We start from the raw sequence: 13,130 nt of genomic DNA, 5'->3' as shown, positions 1-13,130 counted from the left end.
ACCTAAAGTAAAGTCACCCTACTTTTCTCCAACCATAGTGTTAGAATCCAAAGGCAGAGATATCTGTGATAACTGTGAGTTACAGTCGAACACATTCCTTGTGGCCATGGAGATAAAACATCTGGAAATGGGACATTATGGCAATGGTAGCAGTATGATATGCACAAGTTTAGCAGGGCATTTTCAGAGCTAGTTCTCCCCTCCGGCCTTATGGCATATATCTAGACAGCTCATCACAGCCAAGACCCTTCTTTGACAGAGAAAAAAAACCAAAATATTTGGGCCTCATGTTCCTCTGCTTAGCAGTGCAACCTGTAGCCCATTCCTGCATATGTTATGCCCTCACCTGTTTGCCTCTCTAGCCATGCTTCCCTTTGTCTGTTGTATTTCTCCAATATGGGCAGCAGTGGCAGCAGCATCAAACACTATGGAAGCCTGGAGGAAGCTCAAGGGGCACCAAGAAATCTGCAAGGAAATAGCGTTAGAGGTAGCATGAGCACCACACAGAGGTCAAAGCAACACCAGGGGAGATATTCTCAAGGCCACCAAATATTGATACTATTACCTACAAGAATGTAGAGATGCCACAATACTTCCTTTCCCCAGCATGGCTGTCATGATCCTGCCTTATCAATCCTGCTTTGTCCTCTTCACAACAACAGGCTGCTTCTTCTTCCACATGTCTCACCTGCCTCTTGCTGGCTGATATGCTCACAGGAGGTTCTACAAGCAGCCTTCTCCCAGGCGATACACAGCTTAGGAGAAGGTGACAGAACAGGGCAGGGATCAAGGTAGTATCCTCCTGCCTTTCAAAGTGAAACTGCAGGGGGTCTTGTCTCTGGGTGTCAGGGAAGGATTTCCTCCTCCAATTTGCATTGTGTCTATCGATGCCCCCTGAGCACTTTTTACAACAGCACTGGGTTGCAAGCCTCTCAAACAGAAAGATAGAATCATAGAATATCTCTAATTGGAAAACACCCATGAGGACCATCAAGTCCAATTCCCTGCTCCTTGCAGGACTACAAGAAACTAAATTATATGACTAAGAGTGTCACCCAGATGCTTGTTGAACTCTTGACAGGCTTGGTGCTGTGACCACTTCCCTGAGGAAGTGACTGACCACCCTCTCAGTGAAGAACCTTTTCTTAATGGGCAATCTGAACTTCCCCTGACACAGCTTAATTGCTTTTTCTCATGTATTGTCACTGGTCACCCGAGAGAGATTAGCACCTCTCCCAGCACTGCTCACCATGAGGAAGGTACAGGCTGCCATGAGGTCCCCCCTCAGCCTTCTCTTCTCCAAGCTGAACAAGTCAAGTGACCTCACCTCTAAGTCTTGCCCTCGACCTGTTTCACCATCTTGGTTGCCCTCTTACAGACACAATCTAAGAGTCTGATGTCCTTCTTATATTGAGGCACCCAAAACTGCACCTAGTACTCAAGGTAATGTCACACCAATGCAGTGTAGACCAGGACAGTCACCTCCCTTGACCACCCAGGTGTGCTGTGGTCAGTGCACCCCAGGGCACAGTTGTCCCTTTTGGCTGCCAGGGCACACTGCTGAGTTGTATTCAACTTGCCATCAACCCACCCAGATCCCCTTCCATGAGGCTCATTTCCAGTCTCTCATCCCTCAATTTGTGTGTGTAAGTAGGATGACTCCATCCCAGGTGCAGAATCCTTAAGTTGCTCTTGTAAATTTCATGTAGTTCATGATTTCCCAGGTCTCTATCCAGATCCCTTTGTAAGTGCTCTTTACCCTCAACAGAGTCCACAGCTCCTCCTAGTTTAGTATCTTTGGCAATCTTACTTAATGTATGTTCAATTCCTGCATCCATATCATTTATAAAAACATTAACGAGCACTAGCCCTAAAACTGAGACCTGAGGAAACCCAGTGGTAACTGGCTACCAGCTTAATGTTTTACTGCAACCCTCTGAGCCTGACCCATTACCTCACCCAACATATTATGGACTGGTCTAGCTGTGTGCTGGACATTGTGTCCAGAAGGATACTGTGAGACACAGAATCAAAAGCTTTGCTAAAAAGCAAAAATCTTTGCATCTACTGGCTTCCTTTGGTTACCTGAATAGGTGACCTTGTCAATAAAGGAAATTAATTTGGTTAAGCAGCACTTTCCCCTCAGGAACCCTTGCTGACTATGACCAAAGACTCTGCTGTCAATAAAGTGGTTTTTGGTAACTCCCAGAATAAATTTCTCCATAATTTTGTCAGACTCTGAAATGAGATTGATAGGCTTGTAATTACCAGGCCCTTCTTTTTTGCTCTTCTTGAAAACTGGGCAACATTTGCAGCTTTCAGTCAACTGGGACCTCTCCAGACATCCAAGACTATTGAAAAATAATGGAAAAAGTTTCCACAGCAAATTCAGCCAGCTCTTTTGGCACCCTGGGTGGACGCCATTGGGCCCCATAGATACATGTGCATCTAGCTGGAACAGATGATGGTTTCTGGCTCTCACAAGAACAATGGCAAAGTGTCTGAAGGTCTTGAAATTCATGTGAACCCTACTCATGGGGTTGAAATTGTTCACATACGTTGTACCATTGCTGGAGCAGTTCTCTTCAGTGTCGCTGTCAGAAGTATTTCCACTCCTGCCTAACAGCTGTGGCCATTCTGCTCTTGCTTCTGTCACACACATGTGGCTGTTTGGGTGGCATGAGCAGCTGAAGATACAACACTGACAGACAAGCACCTCTTGAGGCTGCAGATGGAATCATAGAATCATAGAATAGCTAGGGTTGGAAAGGACCTTAAGATCACCTAGTTCCAGCCCCGCTGCCATGGGCTGGGACGCCTTACAGTAAACCATGTCACCCAAGGCTCTGTCCAACCTGGCCTTGAATACCACCAGGGACGGAGCATTCACAAATTCCCTGGACAGCCCACTCCAGTGCCTCACTACCCTCACGGTAAAGAGCTTCCTTCTTATATCCAATCTAAACTTCCCCTGTTTAAGTTTTCACCTGTCACCCCTTGTCCTACACTACAGACCCTAATGAAGAGTCCCTCCCTGTAGGTACAAAGGAGAGTCAGGGGCAAGCAGGATGTGTCTGTGTTGGCTTTCAATCACTTCAGAAGGACATCATGGTTTATGCACAGGGTGGGTATCTAAATGTGAAAGCAATAAATAAGTTAAAGCTTAATTAAACTCATTAACAATAAATTAAACAGGTCCCTGTTATACTGCTGTTCCTTGGTTCCCAGTTCAAGCAATTTAACAGAAACCTGAAAGCCTTGATTTTCATTTGAGGATTAGAGAAAGCCAGAATTTATTCATTCTTGGTTCTCTTGACTTTTAAACAGAATTTCTTCCCTTATTAAATAAGTGTCACATACTAAATTTAAATATATTTTTAGATCTCCCTTAACATGTTTCTTCTTAATGGATGTAAAATCTTCCTAATAACACCTTGAATGTTTATGTTCCTTGCACGGAACAGGTTTTTCTGTTACTTGGACTCTGGGATAAAAAAGGAAATTCTTTTTCCTCCAGTAATCATTATTTATACAGTGCCATCATTATCAGGAAAAGTAAGGTGAAAATATTCATCCCTGATTTTATACCACTTTCTTTTAAGGTAAGTTTACTGTGAATTACGGTATAGTGTGTGGCCCTCCTCACAGACATCTGAGCAGCTAGTTCTGCATCCCATAAACATTTTTGATTATGACAGACATCCAAAATGCATCATTAACATTTCTTTCATGGATGTTGATACGCATCCATGTCAAATATGCACATAGCCAAAATAGCAGTCATATATCTCTGAAAATACTCACTATAATTTATCTATCATCAGACCCAAGAACAGGCCTATCTCATTTCAGCTGATCCTTGTTTTTTCTATTTTTTTCTGAAAGAAAAGCTACATGAATAAACCTGTGATGAGCAAAAAATCCTTCACACCTGGAAAAAGATTAAGCAAATAACTGAATTTATCAAACAACAGAGGCAAACAAAATGCTTTATTTACTTCTCATGTTGATTTTTTTTCACTTGAATTAGTATAGTTGATATTGTCATACAATCCATAATATGGTTTACTTAGTAAAAGTGCTCTCTAAGAGATAGAGACTCAGGAAGAGACTGCAAATATAATCTTGTAGATTTGGGCTAAGCATGACCTTAATCTAATTGAGTCCTTACTCTCTTCTCCTGTAGCTAAAGAAAAGGCACCATAATATCGATTTATTTGATTGCAAGCTCTTCAGTACTTTCCTCTGTGTTTGTACGCTGTCTAGTGCCATGGAGACTTCTCCCCACTTAAGGCCTGTGGGTGCTGCTGTAATATAAATAAATAAGAATAGGGAGAGTGAAATGAAAGAAGAGATTGCTGTAGTCATCTTCTATGTGAAGCTGATGTTCTCCCACCTGGCCAGAACCAATCCAGGTGGAAATGTAGACATTGCCTCAGAAGAGCTTAGTGAAGGGGAATAATCATGCTTGTGGCTGATCATGTTTTAGGAGAGAACTATAAAAGAATTAGGCTGAGAAACTGGATTATAGTTGAGTACACTCTGGGAACATATTTGTGACATGAGCCTGTCCTTTTATCTAAAAAACAATAAACAACCATCATGAGAAATGGAAGAGTCAAGGAAGGTTTAAGGGTTGGAATTTATTAGAACGACGTTTCCTCATACCTAGTACTAAACTTTCCTCCACTGAATGTTTATTTCATTTCCTTGTTGGAAACAAAGAGAATTTCTCTCACAACTCAACCTGTTTCATCCCACTGTCTTGTCTAGACATGTCCTGCAGAGCCAAACATCATATCCTTCATCTGGAGTTGTGAATATGGGGAAACATTCATCTGCCAATGATAATACAAATGGGACAAGAGTGTATGTTTGTCCAAAGGTCTGTTTATTTACTTTGAAAGAGCTCTGTAAACAAGTTCCAAGGTTTGAAAATGGAAAACTTAGAAATACACTTTTCAGAGTCATACTCTTGCTCTTGGGCTTCCACTATAGCCTTAGTCTGCACCCATTCTTAAAGGCCACATGGATCAAGAGCTGAGCAGAGTGCAGCAGGGTAATGGAGAGCTGCACGGCTTTGAATTCTGCATTCCCCTTGAAATCATCCAGGAGACCCTTCCTAATGGAGGCCCCATGGGAACAGAAACATTTGCATGCTCTTTAAGCAGCCTTGAATAATCTTTGCAGACTTATCACATGATCAGCTTTCTTTAAACATCCCTTGAGTTCCACAGTCTGCTTCTAATACAAGCAGAAAGTAGGCCTGAAGGAGCTCTCCAAAACCCAAAGTGGGTGAGTGGCATATCTTGCTTCAAAGTTGAATCTGTTTTCATCCCCAGGCTTGCATTTCACCCCGCACAGTAGAATCCTCTTTACTTTATTTCATGTAATCTGCTGATTGGCCTTAGGCCAACTGGAAAAAAGCACCCGAGTAGCTTCTCAGGTTGCAAACCATTTTTTGCCTAAACAAATATATAATTCAACCGTATTTATTTCAGGGCCCTGTACAGAGCAAGGAAGGAATGAATTATTTTCCTTGTGCACAACCCCTCCAAAATGCAGAGGCTGTTACTCAGCAAGAGTCCCGTGACACCTAGTTTACATTTTCACACGACTGTGTAAATATACTCCTCCTCCCCATGCCCCTGTGGGGTAGGGGAGTAAATGTCTGATTTCCCCTCCACAGCCAGGAGGGCTGGTAAAACTGGTCTGTGGCAGAGAGGCACAGCTCTGAGCTGCTCTGAGGAAGCAGAAAAAAAAAACACAGTTATAGAAATGTCGGTTGGCAGAGAGCTTTGAAAAGCGTTTAGTCCAACCTCCTGCTCTAAACAGGACTACTTCCATCACAAGACCAGCTCATTTGCAGCTCTATAAACATTAAGTAACCACTAAGTTTACGAGAGATTCTCCAAAATGTTACAAATATTCATTACCTATCATTTTGGACAGCTGGTTGCTTTCACTCCAAATCACAGATACTTGTTAAAAAAACTGGAAACAATCAATCTGTATTTTGCAAGCACCATCAGAGAAGCTGTCAAACACTATTCTTTGGTAGGTTAAATGCTGGGGGGTTTTGGCAGAACGAATTTAGAGGCACGTAGAAGCAGTTTCAGCAGCCTCCTGTAGCCTGAGCACACAATTTCTTTCACCCCACACACCATGACAGATTTAGAGATGTGAGCAGTGAGAATTACTGTAAATGTGAGTTTTCTCTGCCTAATGTAATACAACAGCTAATAATTTTAGCTATTTACTGTTCTCTTCCAATATTACTTATGTCTGTTTAAGCTACATGCGTACTTCCAGACCAAAGGACTCACAGTGGATTCTGACAGTGACTGTGAAATGGTTATTTTCTTGAGGAATACCCTGAGCACTGCATGGAAATGAGTCAGTGGACATGAATTTACAGTAAAGTAATCATCATCCAGATCCAGAGGACAGTGCTGATGGAGGAAAAAGGCTGATATGTTACCTAAGCCACAGGCTTATTGCCCATGAATATAGTTTTATACTGTCAGTGAGATACCTGGAATTCCTGGAAGTCCTCCGCAACACCAGAGAACATTCTCCTTCACCCCTTCTCATCCCAAGAAGCCCAAAGCCAACAGGCCATTTTACAACTCACCTAGCGCTCCTCTGAGAAATCAGGAAGAACAGTGACAGTCACTGGACAGCTGACCTCCCAAAACTCTAGCAAGAGAAGGTATTTCCATTAATCACAAAATAAAATTAGATTTGGGTGGTTTTTTTTTCCAGCAGTAGTACAATGGACAGGCATATAGCTGTAACAGCAAGAGTGGAGGAAGCTGTTAAGCTGTCTGGGCGGATGTATGTACCACAGACTCATGAGTTGGATATGTAAAATATGTGAAGAGAGTTTTTCCTGGTTTAGAGGTTAATTTACAGTGGAGAGTGGACACACTGACTCGGTTGCTCTTATCTAACCACGTTAAACCCACCCCGCGCTGTTTCTCCTGCACAGATTTTATTTTCACCTGTGGGGCAGATGAAACTCAAGAAATAGCCAGAAACATCAGAAACAGCTGGCTGATGCACTGGTAAAGAAGATCTCTACTGGTGCTGCCAGGAAAAAAGCAGTGGGTAGTAGCAGGAGACTCTATTTTGAAAGGGACAGAAGCACTCATCTGTCAGCCTGACCCGGTCTCAAGGGAGGTATGTTGCCTTGGTCTTCACTGACAAAGGCTCTGACTGCACCACCCAGGTCTTGGAAGGCAGACGCAGGGACTGTGAGAATGAAGACCCTAGGCCCACTGTCGGAGAGGAACTGGTTCGAGACCATCTTAAAAATCTGAACATGCACAAGTCCATGGGTCCTGATGAAATCCATCTGCAGGTCCTGAAGTAGCTGGCAAATGAAGTTGCTAAGATGCTGCTGATCATATTTGAGAAATCATGGCAGTCAGGTGAAGTTCCCAATGACTGGAAAAAGGGAAATATAACCCCCATTTTCAAGAAGGGGAAAATGGATGACCCAGGGAATTACCAGACCAGTCAGTCTCACCTCTGTGCCTGGCAAAATCTTGGAGCAGATTCTCCTGGAAGGCATGCTAAGGCACATGAAAATCAACAAGGTGCCTGGTGACAGCCAGCATGGCTTCACTAAGGGGAAATCCTGCCTAACCAATTTGGTGGCCTTCTATGATGGGGCTATGGAACTGATGGACAGGGGTAGAGCAGCTGATGTCATCTACCTGGATTTGTGTAAAGCGTTCGACGCTGTCGCACACGACATCCTTGTCTCTAAATTGGAGACACATCAATTTGATGGATGGACCACTTGGTGGATAAAGATCTGGCTGGATAGCTGCACGCAAAGAGTTGTGGTCAATGGCTCAATGTCCGGCTGGAGACCAGTTATGAGTGGTGTCCCTCAGGGATCGGTGTAGGGACCAGTTTTGTTCAACATCTTTGTCGCTGATATGGACAGTGGGATTGAGTGAGCCCTCAGCAAGTCTGCTGATGACACCAAGCTGTGTGGTTCAGTTGATATGCTGCAGGGAAAGAATGCCATCCAGAGGGACCTCGACACACTTGTGAGGTGGGCTGATGCCAACCTTATGAATTTTAACCATGGCAAGTGCAAGGTCCTCCACCTGGGTCAGAGCAATCCCAGACACAGCTACAGGCTAGGCAGAGAAGAGATTCAGAGCAGCCCTGCGGAGAAGGACTTGAGGGTGTTGGTCGATGAGAAAATAAACATGAGCCTGCTTCAGTGTGCGTTTGCAGCCCAGAAAGCTAACCGTATCCTGGGCTGCATCAAAAGGAGCATGACCAGCAGGTCGAAGGAGGTGATCCTGCCTCTCTACTCTGCTTTCACGAGACTTCACTTGGAGTATTGTATGCAGTTCTGGTGTCCTCAACATAAAAAGGACATGGATCTGTTGGAACAAGTCCAGAGGAGGGGCATGAGAATGATCAGGGGACTGGAGCACCTCCCATATGAAGATCGGCTGAGGAAGTTGGGACTATTCAGCCTGGAGAAGAGAAGGCTGCGTGGAGACCTCATAGCAGCCTTCCAGTATCTGAAGGGGGCCTATAGGGATGCTGGGGATGGACTCTTCATTAGGGACTTTAGTGATAGGACAAGGGGTAACGGGTTAAAACTTAAACAGGGGAAGTTTAGATTGGATATAAGGAAGAAATTCTTTCCTGTGAGGGTGGTGAGACATTGGAATAGGTTCCCAGGGAGGTTGTTAATGCTCCATCCCTGGCAGTGTTCAAGACCAGGTTGGACGAGGCCTTGGGTGATATGGTTTAGTGTGAGGTGTCCCTGCCCATGGCGGGAGGTTGGAACTGGATAATTTTAATGTCCTTTCCAAACCTAACTATTCTATGATTCTACGGTTCTATGATAAAACCTCTCTGCTCACCTGAGAGGCTCTTGATCTCACTGCTATCCCAGGTACCTTTTGAAAGCCAAATAGATCAAGTGACAACATAGACAAATTTTGTGTGGTAGCACATGTAGCCATTAACAAATTTACCAAATCTGGTTTACACTGATTTTACACAGATTTCACCATACAAGTCATTGAAGGTTCGTGCCCCTCCATTTTGAATGTTTTATTCCACTGTCACTGAATTCAGTAGAGAACCTCCTGCTTTACACTGCAACTGTAATATGATACAGTCGTGGTTGTAAATAACCATATGATCAGTTTTATCTCCTAGTAAGCCACAGAGAAGAACCAATGTGATTTATGGAAGTATGTAAGTGTGAAAACAGTAGCAAATTTTAAATTCTGAGTCTGCAGTCTCCCTACCCGCACCTTTATGTCATGCCTAACTTCTCAAGGCATGTTTTTGCACTTATGAAAAGACGGAACTTCCTTTCATAAACATGCATGGGAAAGTGTACAGGAAATGGCATCCAATTAAACTTTATGGCACTTAGATAATACTGAAGCCTAACACAAGATGACTAATAAATTATCAAACCAAGTAATACAAAGCATCACACAAATAAATTTTGCTGTCATCAGAAATGGTAGGATATTCACCGCCAATAGCCCCAGTATAAACTTGAACCAAAACAAAAAGCTCAGTATCAAGAATGAGAACAAGGAAGTTCATAGTCTATTGTCTGGTGTGAAGGAGCCTGGTCTTCAAAAATGTTACAAAATGAAAGGTTGATTGAGTTTGACTACTATCTGTATTGAAATACACTTGCTCTCATGAAGACAGAGATTTGAAAAATCTACACTAAAAAAACACAGACATTGCAAAAGGAAAGCTCTGTCACACTACAAGTGATCTGATTTTCCAAAGCTGACCGCAGTAGAGCAGGAAATCTTATGGGCATTTGAAGGAGCATGCAGATCTTTTACAAAGCTGACATTTTCACTATGAAATTAACCAGAACTGAAACATACTCTGGAGCTATCTACTTAAAATATTCAGTCAATATTTTATTCAGTTATAATTATTCACTAAATATTCAGTTTGTTCCAGGTAGACATCTTTCATCCTTCTACCAATTCTTACTGTTCTTCTCATTCTGTATCCTTTTTATTCTTTCAGGAGACAAGAGGAGGGATGACAAGGGAAGGGAAAGAACAGAAAAAGCAAAGGAGAGGAAGGAAAATTCCAAAAGAAAATTTGCAATCTTATTTTTAAAGTTTCCTGGAAAAAAAATGCAGCCATTCTACCCTTCCATCCTACTGCCCAAATTAATTCCCTTTCAAAACCTCTTGAATTAAAATTACTTTGACACATTTGATACAACTTTATTGTGTGTGATGAGAACAACTTCAGCTTCTGACTGTAACCACACTGAATAGGTGAATAATAGAATCCATAGGGTATGAACTATGAGTTAATCTGACCACAGGGCCTTTGTCACCTAAAAACTGAATTACAATTTCACAATACAAGAGAAGATACAGAGCCGAACAGCAAGAACAAGCTTTCAGCACTTACACAGTGTCAAAAGTTAGTTTTCACTTTTTTATTTTTTCTAGACAAGAAGAAAATCAAAAGTACACAAACAACTGCTATAACCTTCACCATTTTACACAGAGCTTGTGATAAGTAACTTTATGTTTTTCTGTTCTGAGCATTCCTATAGTAATGTGCTACAGAGGAGCAAATCTTCTTATGCCAAGGGAGCAGTGCTTGGTGTAAAATTGACAAATCAATTATCTTAATATTAGACTTCATTGTCACTGAAAAGAAGACATTGCCCATCCATGGAATCCATGGAATGTAAATTCGTTGTTGGGGTTTGGAGTTTTTTGAAAAATTTGATACCATTTAAATCCGTTTTCATGTGAAGGACTTTTCCCTTCTTCCTACCAGCAATTTTTGATCCACTAACTACTTGATTTTGCTTCTAACTTCAGTAATGTTTCAACAGATAAATGTTAAATCTTTTCAACTCTTCACCTTTGTTATTTGAGTAGTTCACCAAATGCAGGGTGGTTCTGTTTTTTAACTTCTACCTTTTTATTTCCATGTGTTTAACCTTTTATTTTCCTTTCATATTTTTGCTCAGATCCAGATGAGTAGAAGCAGAATTTTTTTGTTCATTTGCTTACTCTATTGCCAAGATGTTCAAGAATTCCCTGATTTTTAGCACAATTATCCTGGCAATAAACCAAACATTTTCAGAAAGAAAAGATCAGAGCTTCTTCCTAACTTCCTGAATTTTCAGAATTATATGGTATGCAGTAGGCCACTCAGCATATTTCACTGGACAACCTCCAATAAGTTTTTATATTTTGTATAAATGTAAAATAAATAAATGTAAAATAAATAAATGTAAAATAAATGTATATTTTGTATAAATGTAAAGTAAATAAATGTAAAGTAAATAAATGTAAAAATCCCAATTATTGAAATTCAGTACTAATATAGGAATGAATGTAGTTTAGGAAGCACTAGTAATTTGGAGCTCTGTCCATGTGAAAACTTTGCTGAATGGATACCCTTCACTATTTTGACAGAGACCTTCTGAGATAGCTCTATACCATCTACATGATGTGCTAAGATATAGATACTAATACATGAAAGAGGCCCAGGAAGTGACCTGAAACACTGTCCTGTGTTCTCCATGCTGTAAAATCAGCTCTATTACTTTTGAGGTTGCCTCATCCCAAGCCAGTTTGTCTCCAAAGAAATCCTGGGCTCAAACCAAGGAGACAGACAGGATGGAGACCACTCTCCAAGGGCACTTTGGACGTGGTATCCTTCTACAGAGGATAAAGGCCAGAAAATGATCTTTGGCAGGGCCTGACTCTAACCAAGGCTGGGACTTCAGGGGGAGGAGGTCAGGGGTGCTGGAAGAAGGCAGGGCTTTACAGGTGATACCTGCTGGAGACCTTTCTGTAGTTTGCTTTATGATCTTCAACTTCTTTCAGAACTGTGTGATTTCTTTTATGTCTAAAAGAAGCGCTATTCCATCTGTTTCTCACCTTACTCAGCCCTAGATTTTGACAGGCTGGCTCCACTCTGTAATGACCTGAGTACTTCAACAGGGACTGAGGCAATGTGCATTCAAGGTGCTCCTGCCTCCAAGACATGACTGCATATGTCACCCTTTTAATTTTCTGAGTTCTAATTAAACACTGTTAAAAAAAAAAAAAAAAAAAAGAAGGTTGCATATAAACTATTTCAGGCTAATGCATTTAATTCAGAAACTCCATTACTTGAGTTGTCTTCAACTGTGGTATTCAAATGGTTCCCCCAAACTACCTGGAATCTTTCAGAATTGCATTAGTCAAGCACTAAATGTTTAAATTTTTGGCTGGTTTGTTGTGTTTTCCAATTTACATTTGAGCCACTAATTACCTGGAAAGCAGAAAGACTTTTAAAAGGCACTGCTCCCAAAGCAGCTAAAGATGTGAAGCACTCTTTTCAATTGCTGCCAACAAAAAAACCCCAGTCCCAAATTATGTCCTGCCAGAGAAAAACAGCTTTCTGCTCAGTTTTAGAGAGCAACATTATTAGATGAAATAAAACAAGTAAGTTCCCTGTGTGCTTGCAGGACTTTTTACTCTTTCAAAACATCTACACAAATAAACTTCTAACATACTGATGACCTTTTCAGTCTTCCCATCACACAAGGAATTTTGCCAATGTGTCAATATCACAAATGTGCAAAGTTAGATTAGATTTTTAATGTATTCAGCATTGGCTTACGTTTCTATTCCTGGATGTCCCATTGCAGGCTGCAGTGGAGCAGTTAGGGCAGAACTTTCTGTACTTTAGAAAATCCCACCTGTTTCTCTCTTTCTCTGAAGAACCAGCAAATTTAAATATGTAAGTAAAAAAGAAAAAATGTACGTTCTGCAGCACAAAAGGATTTTCAACATGCAGCAAGCAGTGTTAAATGACAACCGAAAAATGTTTACATACAATCTGAGCAAACGGTCTGCTGTCCTTACTGGTGGTCTTGGAAGAAAGAAAATCATTAAATTTACAATTGTCATTTTATGCAGTACTACATTGTCCACCACAAGTAACTCTCAAGTACACATAGTGCTTTTTCCATAATAGTCCAGCTGTTTTTCTGATTGATGTGAATGCGAAAATGATCAAACAAATGCAAATTTCAGTTCAAAATTTTCCCAAAAACTGCATTTCTTGATTTGAGATTAGCT

Source organism: Neopsephotus bourkii, unplaced genomic scaffold, assembly GCF_033783945.1.
Source record: "Neopsephotus bourkii isolate Nb327-2 ecotype Australia unplaced genomic scaffold, CSIRO-AGI_Nbou_v1 NB_1134, whole genome shotgun sequence".
NCBI classification, from domain to species: Eukaryota; Metazoa; Chordata; class Aves; order Psittaciformes; family Psittacidae; genus Neopsephotus; species Neopsephotus bourkii.
The sequence above is the reverse complement of the archived record's forward strand: the minus strand, read 5'-3'. Positions refer to the sequence as shown.